The sequence below is a fragment of the Dromiciops gliroides genome, chromosome 5 (genome assembly GCF_019393635.1).
Source record: "Dromiciops gliroides isolate mDroGli1 chromosome 5, mDroGli1.pri, whole genome shotgun sequence".
In the NCBI taxonomy this organism is placed as follows: domain Eukaryota; kingdom Metazoa; phylum Chordata; class Mammalia; order Microbiotheria; family Microbiotheriidae; genus Dromiciops; species Dromiciops gliroides.
Window position 1 is genome coordinate 260141000 of NC_057865.1, and position 18167 is coordinate 260159166.

The 18167-nt window shown below is 36.9% G+C and overlaps 1 protein-coding gene across 1 annotated transcript in view; it reads right to left on the reverse strand.

The window, feature by feature from the left end:
* The window catches only part of SLC6A15 (solute carrier family 6 member 15), an 80889-nt gene extending 63676 nt beyond the window's left edge, over nt 1–17213 (reverse strand). Inside the window, exon 1 of the mRNA XM_043968468.1 lies at nt 17194–17213. The gene's annotated coding sequence lies outside the window, so the exon portion shown is untranslated. The remainder of the gene's footprint in view (nt 1–17193) is intronic.
* Nucleotides 17214–18167: the final 954 nt, after the last annotated feature.

The following is an 18167-nucleotide window of genomic DNA, read 5'->3' on the forward strand; positions in this document are numbered from 1 at the left end:
AGGACCAGTACAAAACCTTGAGGCCACTCAGGTATGCAATGGTGCCGTTTCTAATGATCTTTGCTTGTTAAATTTCCAGTATAAGAATTGACACCTTGGAAATCTGCAAAAGCTGGGAATTAGGACTTGATCTATTGTTTTGGTCATGTAGGCTTAAGAAAATAATGAAGAAAATGTCAAATAATGCAGATTAAACTTAAAAGTCTTTTGTGCTTACATTTTTTTCCCCAGAATGCTGGTTATTGATTTTGGTTTTTCCTGACGTCATGGGTCCCCCAGGGACACACACCTACCATTAGCAGGCAATCTAGATCCAGTAAAGGAGACTGAGATAGAGCAGTCCAACAGGCCAGTGGAAAGCTAATAGATATCCCTTCTACATCGAGACTTTCCCCATTGGGGTTCTAATATAATGATAGTCCGAATAAGCAATTAAATGGGAATTTCTGGGGAGTTTTGTGGAAGCTGCAAACTAAACCCAAAGACCAGGAGAGGATGCAGAGCCTATGACCAAATACTTAATCCAAGTTTTACAGTAAGGTACAGTAAGCACCCCATAAAAAGAAAAAAAGAAAAATCAGACTTCTCTAGTATGAAGGAAAGGCCAAAACAATTTTACTCAGATTTTCTAGATCTAAGGGGTTCCACACCCCTAACCTTCAAGATGTAGAAGGGATAACTGCATAGAAAGGATTATTGAAAGATTGTGTAGATGTATACATATCTGGAAATTGCAAAGAGGGGTGTCTCAGAGATCCAATTACCCTTTCATTCATCTCTCACCAGTCATAGCCAACCCTTCACTCCCCACTACAAAAGACCTTGTTTCTCTAGACCACTTCCCACGTGTTTGTAGTGGAAATCAAGATGTGATTTCCTTGGATCAAATCGGGCTTCTTTTCTTGATGGTTGAGTACTTGGGATTTTACCAAAGCTGTTCCCTTCAATTAAGGACTATCAGTGAAAAGAAACCTGAATTTGGGGTCAAAGTGTGTAACCAAATCCTGGTTTTGTCATTTTCCCATTTGTGAATTATTGGTCAAGGACTTTAAGCTCTTAAGGCTTCAGTGTCTTCATCCCTAAAATCAAGAGGGTGGACCAGATGACTTCGTGTCCCTTCCCTGTGATACTATTATAACTGGCATTTGGACCCGGCATAGGATAATATAATTCCCAAATTCCTGGTTCCAAGAAGGAAGACCTCCCTACCATGAAGAAAAATAAAGATGGGTTCATACTTGAAAAATTGTGGAGATTTACTAGAAAAATACCTTACAGGGCACAAAGGATAAGTCTCCCTTTGAAAATAGTGTAAGCTCCCTCTAGACTCTATGTAAACTATGAAGACTTAAATCTTGATTTTTGGAACTCTTTCAAAACTTGTAACTAAGGTCGGAGGGAAAAAAAGGAGTAAAACTAATACTTTTAGGCTTCAGAGGGCTCAAAGTTTTCCCCCCTTCTGCTTAGTAACATTTTGTCAGTCTTTTAAAAATTGTTTTCTTTGTACTTTTTGACTCTTCCAAGAATTTGTCAAATTTTGACACTTTTTAGCCAATAAAGTAAGTATAACATGGTAGGGATGATGGATTTAAGGCTTTCGTGCACTGGAAAAAGCCCTAGAAAAGAAATCATAAGACCTGATTTCAGGTCAGGACATTGCTACTAATCCCTAGATTTCAAAGCTGCCAAATATTCAGTATTCAGCCCCTCCTCCCATACCACCCTTAAAAAGGTAGGAGGTTTGACCTCCCGGAATTGACCTCAGTTGCACCAAGTAGGTCCTGGAAGTGTATATTTTTTGACAGCTATGATACATAAGCTCAGAAAAAAAAAAAAAACAAAAACCCAAACCAAAACAAAACAAGCATTACAAATAGACCATAGAATCTCGTCTCAAATCTAGTACCAAGATAAGGAACAAGGGGCAACAATAGTAGTCCAGGACAATTCTGATTTTTCACAGCTGACAAGAGCCCTTCCCATACCCCACATCACCTTGTATCTACTTTATATGTACCTAGAGAAGTGTGTGTTATCTCTCCTCTACCCCACACAGAATATAAACTCTTTTAGGGCAAGGACTATTTTACACTTTTGCCTTTGTATTCCCAGAACCTAGCAATAGTGGGTATTTTAAAAATGCTAATTGATTGAAATGAATACTTGTTCAGTGATTCATTGAAGTACCCAGCTTGTTGTAAATAAATCACCCAACAAGCATTTGTTAAGCTCCTGGCATGGGACATTGGGCATTGTGACTAAATTCAGAGATTATTAACACAAAAATGCAATATATCCTTGCCTTTGAGGAACTTGCCATCTGGGATGGGGATGGGGGATGGGGGAGAGAAGTGTGATGTTTAAAATCTAAATGTGTGGTCACCTTAAATTAGAAGCTTGGGGGCAGCTAGGTGGCGCAGTCGATGGAGCACCCGGCCCTGGAGTCAGGAGGACCTGAGTTCAAATCTGGCCTCAGACACTTAACACTTGCTAGCTGTGTGACCCTGGGCAAGTCACTTAACCCTTACTGCCCCCCCCATCATATCTCTCTCTCTCTCTCTCTCTCTCTCTCTCTCTCTCTCTCTCTGGATTAAGTATTTGGTCATAGAAATATATATATTTCTATTGGACTTCGAGAGTCAGGGAACCCTGGGTTCAAATCACATTTCCCTTGATAAGAAATGTGACCAATCATTAATCATTCCTGAGCCTCAGTTTTCACATCCATAAAATGGAGATTAAAATCCTTTATTAACCTTCACAGGGTGGTAAGTTAATTTTTTTTTTTTTTGCTTAACTTTCTTTAATTCTATAAATGTAAGTTGGTATTTATCTAGGAATAGAAAATCCAGTCTGGAAGAAGGGCAAAGGAAATGCCAATCCTCTACATTCACCTGCTCACTAGTTCTTCCCCCACCTGTTCACTAATACTTAAAATTCCAGAGGGAGGCAACATGGTGCAATTAAAATGTCCTGCATTTAGAGTCAAAACACCTGAATTTAAATCCTGGTGCTGTCACTTATCAATCTATTTGATCTTACATAAACCATTTTACTTCTCTGGGCCTCAGTTCACTCATTTGTAAATGGGAGGGGGGGGGTTCCCTAAGGGTCCTTCCTGCTTTGTGATCCCCTTATTCCTTTACTTCAGTACTTAACTCTTGCACGTCTTAGGTGCTCAATAAATAGTTGTTGAAAAATGCTTGGGGTTTGCCCATTTGTGGGTACCCCCATGTCCAAATATATCCTTATATTTCTTTGGCATATGTCCTATTTTTTTTTCTAGTGGGACATAAGCTCCTTGAGTGCAGGGACTAAGTTCCGTTTTATCTTTGCAGTCCCATCCATGACCCAGTGCTAGACAAGTAGTAGGTAATGAAAACATGTTGATTGATCCTGGGAATGGAAGAATGAATGAAAAGGTATTTGTAAAATGTTAACTACTGTGAAAGTTTCCATTCTGACTCATTAAGTTCCCCCAATCCCTTTGCTTTTCAGCTTCATTTTGTGTATTGTCTTTCCCCATTAGATTGTTGATTCTCTGAAGGCAAATAGGTGAATGGTGGTCAGGGAAGACTATTTTGGTTTGGAAAGTTAGAGCATAATGAATGGATATAGAAGGTGATAAAACACTTTCCCCAGTAGCAATGGTAGTAGTATAGTGGTTTAATTACCAATGGCAATATTTCTTTGATTACAATTCCTGATGTGGGAGTTAAGATAGGGGGAGAAGTATGAAGGCAGGGCAACTGGCTAGAAAATAAGATTACCATGACAGGGTTTAAAGTGAAGCATGACTGGGGTGCTTTTAACATAAAGTTTATGGAATGAGGAACTTTTGTGGGGAACCTATAATTTTTCATATTCATTTTTTTGTTCCTAACCTTTAATTTTATCAGTTTATGTAAATACAAGTGAAGAAACAGTCTCTATCAATGTAGATCACCAACTTTTCTGCAACTTAGAGCAGAATCCCTTTTCCCTTTAGCAATCTAGTTAAGCCTATGAAACCCCTTCTAAAAATACTGTTTTTAAATAATCGAAGTAAATGCTTTGAGTTTGGGGATTTGTTTTTCCATCCAAGTTCTCAGATCCCCCCTTTAAAAGAATCCTTGCCTGGAGGTCCTGAAAGATTTAAGTGATTTGTCCAGTGTCACACACAGAACCAGGATGTATCAGAATTAGGACCAGATATTTCTTCAATCTGAGGCTCTCTTTCCATTGGCCATATTGGCTCATTTTTGCATGTTCTTATAGATTGGAATCTAACCACTTGAAAAATGGGAAATGTGGGGTTTTCCATCAATATGTGTGGTTGATCTTTTTTTTAATTGTATTTAACTAAGTCCCTTACATATTGTGTACAGACAAACTCTCCAAGTTAATAAAAAATCTACTGGGGCTATTTTAATCATTATGATTTAGTTAGCTTACATACTCCTATGATGAATAAGAAAAAATGTGTGTGTGTGTGTGTGTGTGTATGAGAGAGAGAGAGAGAGTGTAAAACTTGTTTTAGGGAAGCCTTTGCTATAGTCTTTGATGCTTGGCAAAACTTAAAAATAATAGAACAAACATTTATACTTAAGAATGAATAATAGGGTCATTGGCTAAAATAATGAACTCAGTGTGAAGCACAAGTTTAAGGCGGAAGATAATAAATTTCTCTTTGGACATAATGAATTTTAGTTGCTAGTATGACACTTAAGTAAAGATGTCCATTAGACAGCTGGAGATTCAGACCTGAATTTCAGAAAAAGAGGTCAAGTCTTGAGTCCTCTGGATAGAGATGGTAGTGGAAACTGAGAGTGAATAAGTTTATTAATGGAGAAACAGAGACAGAGAGAGAACCAAGGACAAAATCTTGGGAAATATTACTGTGAAGAACTTGGAAAGAGAAAGGGGAATCAACAATGGGGACAGAGAAGGGGTACTTCGGTAGGAGAAGGAACAGAAAAAACCGTCTTGTCTCCAAAGTCAAGGAGATAGAGTATACAGACAGCATCTCATTAATTAACAAGCATTAAGTGCAAACTATGTGCTAGATCCTGTACTAAGAAGCTGGGTCAAAGATAAAAATGCAAAGGGCCCTGCTCTCTATCTAGGAGTTTACTTTCTAGAGGGAAAGCAACACATATAACAGTGTTCCTTGAAATTGCTAATGTTATTATGGAAATGGGGCCACATAAGGTGTTTAGCTAAAATCAGGCCACTCCAAAGTGGCTCCTTTATTATTCACCCAAGGTACCAACACCTATTTATCTAACCCCCTTTCTCTTAGTTCTTTCAAGGAATGCTTCCTAACATACATACATCTATAAATAAGCATTTTAAAAAATGTGGTTTTTTTTTCTTTTTTGGAGGGGAGAAGGCACTAGTATCTGGGGGGATTAGAAAGGGCTTCTTGTAGAAGATGATGCTTCAACAATATTTTAAAAAATAGATTTTATTGATTTCTGTCTGCTTTTTATATCACCTTGATTTCTCCCTATATCCTTCTTTCTCTTCTTTCCCAAAGAATCATTTATTATAACAAAGAATTTTTAAGAGGAAGAATAGAGGAAAAAAAGGCATATTTAGGGCTGGAATTGATTCTCAAAGTCATGGAATCTTAACTTTATTTTACAGATAAGGAAACTTAGACATAAAGTGGCTAGTGACTTGTCCAGGATCACAGGGCTAGTAAGTATCTGAGGCAGAATTTCAATTCAGGTCATGATGAATGATTCCAAGTCCCCCTGACTTTCCCATGGTGGGAGAGAGTAGTTGATTATACTGGGAAGTTCTAATGAGTTGAGAAATGGAGTTGAAAATGCCCATATCATGTGGCTTCATTCCTCCAAGGTATTGTTGTAAGTGGCCTGAGAAGAGGAAGGTAGGGAATTGATTAAGATGGTTTTATAAAAACAGTTCATCTTTATCTAGTCCTTTATGTTTTCCAAAGCATGGTCTTAACAGCCCTATGAGGGAGGTAGCTAGGCTAAGTGTTATTACTGTCTTCACAACCTGGCAGGAACCCTAATCACAAACTGATTGCATAGACTTCAAGGGAGGGGAGGTCTCTGAGAGCTGATCCAGGAGTGGAAGTAGGGGGGAAAGGGTGTCCCCACTCCTCCTATCCCTATCATTTGGGACCTGTAATTAACTACCTGTGTGAACTTGGATAAACATCCCTGGGTCCTTAGTTTCCTTCTCTGTGAAATGAGGGGATTGAACTGCATGACCTCTGAGGTCCTCTGAGTAGCACAGTGAACTTGGAAACAGAAAGTTCTGAATCTGAACCCTGTCTCAGTCATTTAGCAGTAGTAGGACACTGACAAGTCACTTAAAACTCTGTGCCTCAGTTTCTTCATGTGTTAAATGAGAGAGTTGGGTTTGAAGGCCTCAGGATCATTAGCTCTAAGATCATTAGTAGCTCTAAAACAATAATTTGTATACTCCAGCTTCAGATTCTGTGTAGATATAAATAAATGACTATACAGAAATTTCAATGATTAGACTTTTCACTGCAACAAAGGCCTAAGTTCTTTTAAAAAAAATTGACCCTGGGGAAGTCACTTAACCCCCATTGCCCTGCAAAAAAAAAGAAAAAAAAAAATCCAGGGGGCAGCTAGGTGGTGCAGTGGATAGAGCACCGGCCCTGGATTCAGGAGGACCTGAGCTCAAATCTGACTTCAGATACTTAACACTTACTAGCTGTGTGACCCTTGGCAAGCCATTTAACCCTCATTGCCTTGCAAAAACCAAAACAAACAAAAAATCCAGTGATGGATAAGGTAATGACAATGAAAATAGTACAATGTGATTTGGAGGTGTGCCTTTATTTTTGTGCCAAAGAATGTCAGTGTAATTTCCTGGTTTTGTATCTTCCCACTGCCAGTATTTCTATTGCTTCTTATCCTTCTATATAAATATAGGTGGCACAAGATGGATAGAAATTCTGAGCCTAGAGTCAGTAAACCCTGAGCTCAAATCCAGCATTAGACTATGTGACCCTGGATAAGTAACTTAACTTGTCTGCCTCAGTTTTCTCAACTGTAAAGTGAGGATCATAATAATATCTATCTACCCAAGTTATTGTGAGGATCAAATGAAATAATTTGTTAAGTGCTTAGCACATAATAAACACTTAATAAATCCTTGTCCCCTTTCTTTTCCTGAATCTTGACAATATTCCTGGTATAATGGTCACCATAGAGAATGATGCTAGCCAGAAAGAAAAATGGAAAATCAAATGATAAGAAAATTTCTTCCTCAACTTTATTACTATCATTTACTTGAAAGGAACAGGTCATGTAACTAGACAGAGCCTGAAAAATTAAGCTGAGATATTAAATACGGACTTGTTGTTATCAAGTTAGTTCCTGTTCTATTTGCAAATTCCAGCTTGAGATATCAGCTATAGCTCCATTGTTTTATTGGCTTGTTTCCTGTTTTACCTGATATAAGCCTTTTGCCCTTCTGTCATGTTTTCTTTATGTCGGTATGTATCTTCATCTTTCCTTATGTAGTCTTTGAAATTTCATTGTACTCATCCTATTGATATAACTAAACCCTACATAAGGTTGCTGAAACTGATTTTCAGGATTCACTGATTTTTATTTCAGTGATGCCTATGCTCTGAGAATACTAAACTAGTTTTGGTTTTGATTACCCGCCCCCCACCCCGTATCGCTGCATCTGTACTTACTAACAAATCCTTGGACAATTTTTATCAGTGTTAACGCTTCATCTTTAACTCCACCAACAGGGCATTAGTTGTCCCAATTTTTCATAATCCCTTAAATATTTGTCATTCCTCTTTTCTGTCATGTTAGCTAGTTTGATAGCTATGAGGTAGTATATCAGAGTTGTTTTAATTCCCATTTTTCTAATCAATAGTGATTTAGGGAGCAGCTAGGTAGAGCAATGGATAAAGCACTGGCCCTGGATTCAGGAGGATCTGAGTTCAAATCTGGCCTCAGACACTTGACACTTACTTGTTGTGTGACCCTGGGCAAGTCACTTAACCCCAATTGCCTCACCAAAAAAAAAAAAAAAATGTGGTTTAGGAATTTTTTTTTTTAAAGTATGACTATTGAGAGTTTTGATTTCTTCTTCTGAAAATTGCCTATACATATCCTCTGACCATTTATCAACTGGCTTTTATTTTATATTTTTGTCTCAGTTCTCTATGTATTTGAGAAATGAGAACTTTGCATTTTTATATATTTTGTAAATATTTCCCAATTACATTTTAATTTAATTCACTCATACTCAGGATAGTTGCCAGCGTATTTGACATTCTGGCCTAGGATACTAAGATGTTTGACTCCAGATCACACAATAGAGTCAGGACTTAAACTGAGCTATCCTGGTCCCAAGGTCAGTCAATCAATAGGCATTTATTAAGTACCTATTATGTACCAGGCACTGTACTAAACATGGTCAGAAACAAAGAAAATGCAAAAGACAGCCCCTGCCCTTCAGGAGCTAGCTCACTATCTAATGGAAGAGCCTATCTTTTAAATGAGGTAATATTTATAAAAGCCCTTAGCACAGTGGCTGACACATAGATGCTATATAAATGCTTATTCCCCTCCCTCTTCCCTTTCTTCTTTCAACTGTGTCAAACTGCCTCTCAGATGTGAGCAAAACAAACCATGTTCAGATGTTTCCAAATAAACTCAGGGTGAGATTTGACCTAAAAAAAGAATTATAATTGAGAAGCTCCTAGTGAACCCAGTCCATGCTTAACTTCTGGGTCACAGGTTACAATAATAATAGAAATGCTAAAATATTACAAGATGTAAAATGGATAATTTTCATTGTATTAAATTTAAAAGGTTTTGCACAAACAAAACCAATGCAACCAAGATTAGAAGGGAAGCAGAAAAATAGGATTTTTTAGTCTATTTATTTATTAATTTTTACTACGAGTGTCTCTGATACAGGCTTCATTTCTCAAATATATAGAGAACTGAGTCAAATTTACAAAAATACTAGTCATTCCACAATTTACAAATGGTTAATGCACATGAACAGGCAGTTCTCAGAAGAAATCAAAGCTATCTATAGTCATATCAAAACATCCTCTTAATCACTACTGATTAGAGAAATGCAAATTAAAAATTAAAACAACTCTGAGGTACTATCTCACACCTATTCTGGAGAGCAATTTGGAACTGTGCCTAATAGGCTAGAAAACCATGTTTACATATCCGTTGACCTAACAATAACACTAATTACTAGGTCTGTACCCCAGAGAGAAAAAACAACAATAACAACGACAAAAGATAGGGTCTATATAAAAATATTTATAGCAGCTTGTTTTTTGTGATGGCAAAGAATTAGAAATTGAGGGAATTCCCATAAGCTGTGAATGACCTGCCTATTTTCAGCAAGACAATGGTCCAAGAAAATTTTGAATAACTTATTGTGAAAAATGCTATTCCTCTTCAGAGAAAGAACTGATGGAGACAATGAAGATTGAAGCATACGTTTTTAAAATTTTATTTTTCTTGGGGTTTGGGGGTATCTCTTTTCTTTTGCAACATGGCTAATATGAAAATCTATTTTGCATGACTTCACATAGATAATTGATATCAAATTGCTTTCCATTTCAAAGACAGGGGGAAAGGAGGGAAGAAGGGAAAGAATTTGGAAATAAAAAAAATTAATGAATATTAAAATGGTTTTTATGTGTAAATTGGAAAAAAATAAATATTCAAAAATTCTAAAATACATAACAGTAACAATAACAACTCATACCTAAATAATGCTTGAAGATGTGTATAACTCATCTTCCTAAATTCAAATCTGTCTTCAGATACTTTGGGCAAGTCCTTTAACTTTGTTGGTCTAGATTCCTCATCTGTAAAATGAGCTAAAGAAGGAAATGGCAAAACCACTTCAATATCTTTGCCAAGAAAACTCCAAATGGAGTTGGCCATGACTGAAGAAAAAACAAAACCCAACAACTGAAAAACAACAAACCACTTGAAAAATTCTGTCTATATGACACAGTAGGTGCTACAAAAGATTATGTACACAAACATATGCAGATATGTGTGTGTATAAATAAACTCCCTATAACTATAGAGATGTAAACAAATATACATATGTATGTTCTCTTTTTTTTTCCTCTTTAATATTTGAGAATCATAGAAAATAAACCAGAAAGCAAAGAAAGACAAATGATGTTACATTCAAATCTTTGTTGTGGCTTAAAGTGAGACAATATAATTACTTCAGGCACTGGAATGGAGAGGATTGGATAACAGGATTATAGGTTTTGAGATGGAAAGGACCTTAAAAGGTCACCTAACATAACTCCCTCATTTATCAGAAGAGGAAACAGAGGCCCAGAAAGATATATCAGCTTTAGTCATTGTGCATTCATGAAATACATGTAATGTGCCAGGCACTGCATTAGGCTCTAGGGATAAAAAGTCTCTAAAGAAACTTACATTATATTGGAAGAAAACTACATGTATTCATAAAAGTAAATATTATACACACACACACACACACACACACACAAAGTAAATGCAAGATAATTTTTAATGGGGGGCAGAAAGTTAAGAAAAGGCTTCATAAAGGAGTCAGAACTAGTGAAAGGGGAAAGGAATAAACATTAAGTATTTATTTTGTGCTAGGCACTGTGCTAAGCATTTTTACAAATATAACCTCATGTGAGAACTGAGCTCTGAAGGAATCTGAGGATTCTAAGGTGCTTGTGGGGAGAGAATTCATTCTAGGTGTGGAAATGGATGATGCCATGTTCTGCATAAGGGAATGTTCTGAATAAGGAATGGCACAGGTCATATCTTGAGGCCCTGTGAGAGAAATGATTATTAAATAGCCAATTATTGGGAAGATCCAGGGTTATTTCCTTTAAGGAAATCTCTGTCCTTGACCCAAAATTTAGGTTCACAAAGCACTCAGTAGACAATTTGTTTGATTCCTACAACCACCTTTATTTTTTTCTTTTTTTTTTGCTGGGCAGTTGGGGTTAAGTGACTTGCCCAGGGTCACACAGCCAGCAAGTGTCAAGTGTCTGAGGCCAGATCTGAACTCAGGTCCTCCTGAATCCAGGGCGGGTGCTCCATCCACTGCACCACCTAGCTGCCCCGTTACAGTCACCTTTTGAAATAAATGGTACAGATAATATAATTCCCATTTCCAAATAACTATAAAACTGCCTCATAATTGTTCCAGGGGCAGGAAAGCAGCTTACCAACCCAGCAGGAAAAGTTTGTCTTGCCTGGGTGGGAAGGGAGCAAGGAGAGGGGAGGGTGGGGAGCAGTAGCAGCAAGCAGCAGCACAGCAGTTAAACCCCACACCCAAGGGAGGCCAATGAGGAAGCCCTATGCCCCCAATACAAGCCAGAAGGGAAGCCTACCATGCAGAGCATGCAAACAGCTAAGCCCTGAAGTCCAGTGAAAGCCAGCAGTAAGACCCAGAGACCCAGCACAGAAACCTGGGACAGTGCAGGACTAAAGCCCAACTCTTACATAAAAGCACTGAGCCACAAAAACGTCATAAAAATGAGGAAAAGCCCCAAAACAAAACAAAACAAAATAAGTTTGACTATAGAAAGATATTGTGGTGATGGGGAGGATTAAGCCATAAATTTACAGGAGGACGATAGTGCTCAAAGGGATACAGCTTTCAAAGAAAAAAATTATTTGGCTTCAGGCCCAAAGAGAATTTCTGGAAGAGCTTCAAAAGGGCTTTAAAGAACAGATTGGAGAAGTAGAAGAAAAACTAGGAAAAGAAATGTGTGTAATGCAAGAGAATCATGAGAAAAGAGACAATAGCATGGGAAAAAAAGATATATACAAATTTACCAAGGAAAATAACTCCCTAAAAAATGGAATTAGTCAAATGGAAAAAGAAATATAAAACATCACTGAAGCAAATAATTCCTTAAAAATTAGAACTGAACAGTAGGAAACTAATGATTCTATGAGATATCAAAATATTATATAACAAAATTTTAAAAAGTAAAAGAATAGAAAAAAATATGGTTTTTAATCCACTGTGCTGTTCTCTTCTGTTTTATGGGAGAGTTCATTCCATTCACATTCACAGTTATGATTACTGTACATTTCCCTCCTTCCTATTTTTCTCCTTGTTTATGCTTTTTCTTCTCCTTTCACCCTGTCCCTCCTGACCAGTGTTTTGCTTCTGACTACGGCATCACTCAATTTGACCTCCCTTCTATCAGTGCCACACCCTTTTCTATCCCCTTTCCCCTGTTAGGGCCAAATTTTAATTGGGGAGCGTTAGGCGGCTCGCTGTCATATTGGGGTAAGGAAGGAGATTAACAACCTCTTTAAAAAAACAGGGTTTATTAACAAGAACCAATTTAAAACACAAGTAAGATTAGTAGAACTAGGGACAAGGGAAAAAGGGAAGGAAAATAATGTGACCTGGAATCACACCAACTGGACTTAGCTGTTTCCAAAGAGCAAAATGACTGCACCCCTTCTTTCTCCCTCTCACACACCAGAATGGAGAGAGACTCCTTTCTTCTCCTTCCCAGAAAACCCTGGGCTGTCCACACACACACACACAGCCCCAAGCTAATTGGCTGGCAGCCCTGATTGACAGTCACATGACTGCCCTCACTGGGCTTCCAGTCATTATAATTTGGCCAGGCCCATGTAGGCATTCTCATGTGGTGATGACATGAGCTGCAGAGCCATAGCGAGAGCTACAGCCAGTGGGTGGAGCATTGTGCTGGCATGGAGGTGGCTAAGCCAGCTGGGGCACTCCCCGGGGCTTCTAACTTTAGCCAAAGATGGGGTCAGAAAAAACCTCAAATCACAATTAATTCTTTACACCCCTTTTTACTATACGGTAAGATAAATTTCTATACCTTTTTGGGAGCAGCTAGGTGGCGCAATGGATAAAGCACCACCCCTGGATTCAGGAGTACCTGAGTTCAAATCCAGCCTCAGACACTTGACACTTACCAGCTGTGTGACCCTGGGAAAGTCACTTAACTCCCATTGCCCCACAAAAAAAATAAAAAAAATAAAAATTCTATACCTCTTTGAGCCAAATCAGGTGACCATAAGGTTGAAACAATGCTCCTCCCTCCCTTCTTTTCCTCTATTGTAATAGGTCTTTTGTGCCTCTTTTATGTGGAATAATTTATCCTGTTCAATCTCCCCCTTCCTTCTTCCAGTGCAATTTATTTCTCATCCCTTTATTGTTTTTTCATCATCCCATCACCTTATATCTATACCGTCTGTCTACATATCTACATATCCTCCATAATTTTCAAAAAGAGCCTAGACATCAAATGTCAAGAAATTGTCAAGAAAAAATATCCTTCATTTAGAATTCAAATAGAAATTCAAATAGAAATTGAAAGAATACACCAGTCACCTCTTGAAAGAGATCCCAAAATGAAAATTCTCCAGATATTATAGTCAAATACCAGAGTCCTAGATCAAGGAGAAAATATTGCAAGCAGTCAGAAATAAACAATTCAAATATTGTGGAGCCACAGTTAAGATTTCACAAGGTTTAGCAGTTTCCATGTAAAAGGAGTGGAGGGCTTGGAATATGTAGGATATTCCAGATGGCAAAGGAACCAGAATTGCAACCAAGACTATCCTACCTAGCAAATCTGAACATAATCCTTCAGGAGAAAAAATGGATATTTGGTTAAATATAGAACTTTCAAGCATTCCTGATGAAAAAAGAGCAAAATAGGAAATTTGGCATTCAAACACAAGATTCAAGAGGATTGTGAAAAGGTAAGCATGAAAAAGAAATCATAAGGGACTTAATAAGGTTAAATTATTTATATCCTTATGTGGGAAGATGATACATGCACCTCCCAAGAACTTTGTAATTATTGGGGAACTTAGGTGTTTACATAGATACAGGACATGGATGTGAGTCAGTTATGTTGGAATGATCTCAAAAAGATGAAGAGGTGAGAAAGAGGGATACAATGGGAGAAGTGAGAAGGGAGAGATGTGCAATGAAGACCTTCTACAGTGGAGGGGAAAATGGTTTGAGATGGTAGTCAACACTTGAACCTCCTTTTCACAATTGATTCAAAAAGGAAAGAATATGTATTCATACTCAGTTGAGTATATAAATGCATCTTATCCAACAGGGAAGTATGAAGGGGAAGAAAAAAGAGAAAGGAGGGTTTGACAAAAGGTGGGGGCAGAGATTAAAGTAGTCAGTGGTCAGAAACAAAATAGACATTTGAAAAGGGACAGGGATAAAAATAGAGAAAGAAGGATAGAACAAAACAGCATGGAGGAAAATACAATTTTGACTGTTAATGTGAGTAGGATGAACTCATCCATAAAACAGAAGTACACAGCAGAAAGGATTAAAAACCAGAATCCTACAATGTTGCTTACAAGAGACATACTTGAAATAGAAAGACATGTATACACTGTTAAAATAAGGGACTGTAGAAGAATATATTTTGCTTCAGCTGAAGTAAAAAAAAGCAGGGGTAGAAATCATGACCTCAGACAAAGCAAGAACAAAAATGGATCTGAGTAAAAGAAATAATCAGGGAAACTACATTTTGGTAAAAGGGATCATAAACAATGAAGTAACATCAAAAATTGTTATAAAAGTTTCTCTGAAAACAGCCCCATTTCTCAAACAATTGCGACTGAATAAAAATTATAAAAATAAGAGATATTTCCCAATTGATAAATGGTCAAAGGATATAAACAAGCAATTTACAGAAGAAGAAACCAAAGCTATCTATACTGAAAGGAAAAATGCTCAAAATCACTACTGCTTAGTGAAATCCAAATTAAAACAACTCAGAAGTACCATATGATATGAATATACTATGCTATGGTATGATATGATATGATATAAATCTTTCAGAAATGAAACATTCTGGAGGAGACTTGGGAAAATAGGCATGTTAATGAACTGTTAGTGGAGTTGTGAACTGATTTGGCCATTATGGAGAACAATTTGGAACTATGCCAAAAGGGCTATAAAACTGTGTATACCTTTTGACCCAGCAATACCACTACTAGGTCTATATCCCAAAGAAATCAAGAAAAAAAGGTCCTATACATAGAAAAGTATTCACAACAGTTCTTTTTTTTTTTTTTGTGATGGTAAGGAATTGGAAATTGAAGAGACGTTCATCAATTGGGAAATGGCCGAACAAGTTGTGGCATATGATTGTACTACTGTACAATACTACTGTACTCTATGGAATACTACTGTACTCTATAATAATGATTAGGGGCATGGTTTCAGAAAAACCTGGGCAGACTTATATGCACTGATGCAAAATAAACAGAACAAGGAGATCATTATATACAGTAACAGCAGTAGTGTAATGATGATAAACTGTGAAAGACTTAGCTATTCTGATCAATACAATGATACAAAAGAATTCTAAAGGATTCATGATTTAAAAAAAAAAAGCTATCCACTTCTAGAGGGAAAACACATGAACTCTGGATGAAAATTTAAGTATTTTTTTGTCTTTCTTTTTCTTGCTTTTTTGCAGCATGACTGATAAGGAAATGTTTTGCATGATTTCCCACGTATAATTGATATATTTCTTTCTTTCACAGCAATTTCAAGGGTTAAGAAGGAGGGAGGGAGAGAATTTGGAACTCAAAAATGTTTTTTTAAAAAAAAACACTAAAGATAAATAATAAAAAACAAACAAAAACCAAATATTTAATGAATGTCTATTTGGAGATGTATAACAACAAGAACATGACAAAACAAAAAGAACATGACATAGCCTCTTTCCTAGAGGAACATGTAATTAATTACATTGGGAAGAACTAACACATTAAAACATTTATATAATAGTCATATGTTAACTTGTAAAGAACTAATCATAATGATAGTAGGAATTTGGGGATCAATATGGCATGGCATATGTGTCTTAAACTGGCTTCTGAAAGACAGGATTTAATCAGCACTGGTGTATGATGGATAGAGTTATAACTTTTGCCAGAAACCACAGTACTGAAAGTTATTACCAAATATCACTGAGTTATTATCAAAAAGTTCTCAGTTGTTGCATTGGCAAGATCAGTAGGGTAAAGCCAGAAGGTAATGAACAGATCTTAGTTATAAAACAAAACTTCCAAGTTCAAGCATGATTAACAGATTGAGAAAAATCAGTGTAGACTTTAGGTCAATAAACCACTATAGAAATGGACAGATGTCTATCATCAAGATTAGGGCTATAAATGTGGAAATCTAGAATCCCACAGAACTTGGATCCAGCATTGATCGCTCAATACATTTTATTTACATTCACCCATACCTTCTGGTGACATATGTTCAAAGAATTTGACTACGGAAAAGATAGGTGACAGAGGCAACTGTCAGTCGGTCAACAAGCAACTATTAAAGTCTACTTTGTTCCAGTCCCTATTGTCAAGGAGCTCACAGCAAAGGCACTTTAGTGCCTTTATATATATATATTTTATATATTTTAATATAGTACTCTTGGCTTTGAGTAGAATTTGAGGTGAAAGTAGAATGATTCAACAGAGTAAATGTCACAATAATATCTTGGACAAGACAAAAGTGAATAATAATAGTAATAATGTTAATAATAGCAACAACTAGCATTTACATAGTGCATCCTATGTGTCAGATACTGTGTTAAGTGCTTTACAAATATTATCTCATTTGACCCTCAAAACAACCCTGGAAGGTAGGTAAAATAAAGAGTTAATGGATCATCTCTTTAGAAAGTATAAGTTGTGGGCAGCTAGGTGGTGGAGTGGATAAAACACCAGCCCTGGATTCAGGAGGACCTGAGTTCAAATCCTACCTCAGACGCTTGACACTAGTTGTGTAACTCTGGGCAAGTCACTTAACCCTCACTGCCCCACAAAAAAAAGTGTAAGTTGATTTGGTTACTAAAAAATAGCCAATCTAGAAAATATAGGACAATTTTAAAATGTTGTAAATGTAAGAGGGAAGAATAAAATTTATTGAAATTTAAAGTCTCCACTTTAATACAGAGTAATGATGACTCAGAAAATTAAAGCAATATCCATTCTATGCATCTGAAATGTACCATTAATTGCTGAATTCTTCTTTGACCTTTACATTCATAACTTGAAATCGCACATAGATTCCTAGGGAACTAATGGACATTCAAAGATATAACAGAACATGCTTTAGATGAGAAAAGTATTCCAACAAAAGTATCAGTTCTACCTTCTTGCAGGTGCATTTTTATTCATGTTGGAAAAGATTAGGATCACAGGACCTGGAGGAAGAAACTCAATGTAAGGAAACAAACAAAAGGAGTTTACTAGAGCAATAATGCTACTGGAGGAAAACCATCACCCATTCCTAATATAATGCATGCTTTCCATGGAATAATAACAATTGAACCTCAACTCTGTATTCTAATAATTAAAACCACTAGCATAGAATAATCATATCCCTGACATAGAGGGGTCATCAAAGGTTAAGTAGGCATTGTGGTGCAGTAGAGAGAGTTCTGAGATCTGGGTTTGGATCCCAGCCCTATAATTTCTTACCTATGTGACTGTGGGAGAATTATTTAACCTTACTAGCCCTTTGTTTCTTCATCTATAAAATGAGGCAGTTAATTCAGATAGCCTCTTAGGTTCCTTCCAGTTCTAAATATATGATTCTCTCTTTTTTTTTCCTTTTCTTTTTTTCTTTTCTTTTCTTTTCTTTTTTTTTTTTTGCAGGGCATTGGGGGTTAAGTGATTTGCTCAGGGTCACACAGCTAGTAAGTGTCTAAGGCTGGGTTTGAACTCAGGTTCTCCTGAATCCAAGGCTGGTGTCTTATCCATTGCACCACCTAGCTGCCCCTAAATATGTGATTCTCAATGGATCTTAAGTATAATCAAACATCATCTGCTGCCTCATACAGGAATTTCCATTTCTAATCGGTGGTCATCCAACTTTTGCTTGAAAAGTTCGAGGGACACAAATCTCATTACTTCACATTCTGGTTTTTCAAAATTTCTAATTGTTAAGTTTTTTATTCATTCCACTAAAAATCTACCTTAGGAAACTTTCACGCATTGGTCCTAGTTTTTCCTCTAGAGCTGCAACAGGATAATTATGATGCCATTTCCACATGGCAACCTTCAAATTCTCACTATAAATCTTACTTTCTACAGGCTAATTCATCCCAGTTTCTTCAACCATTT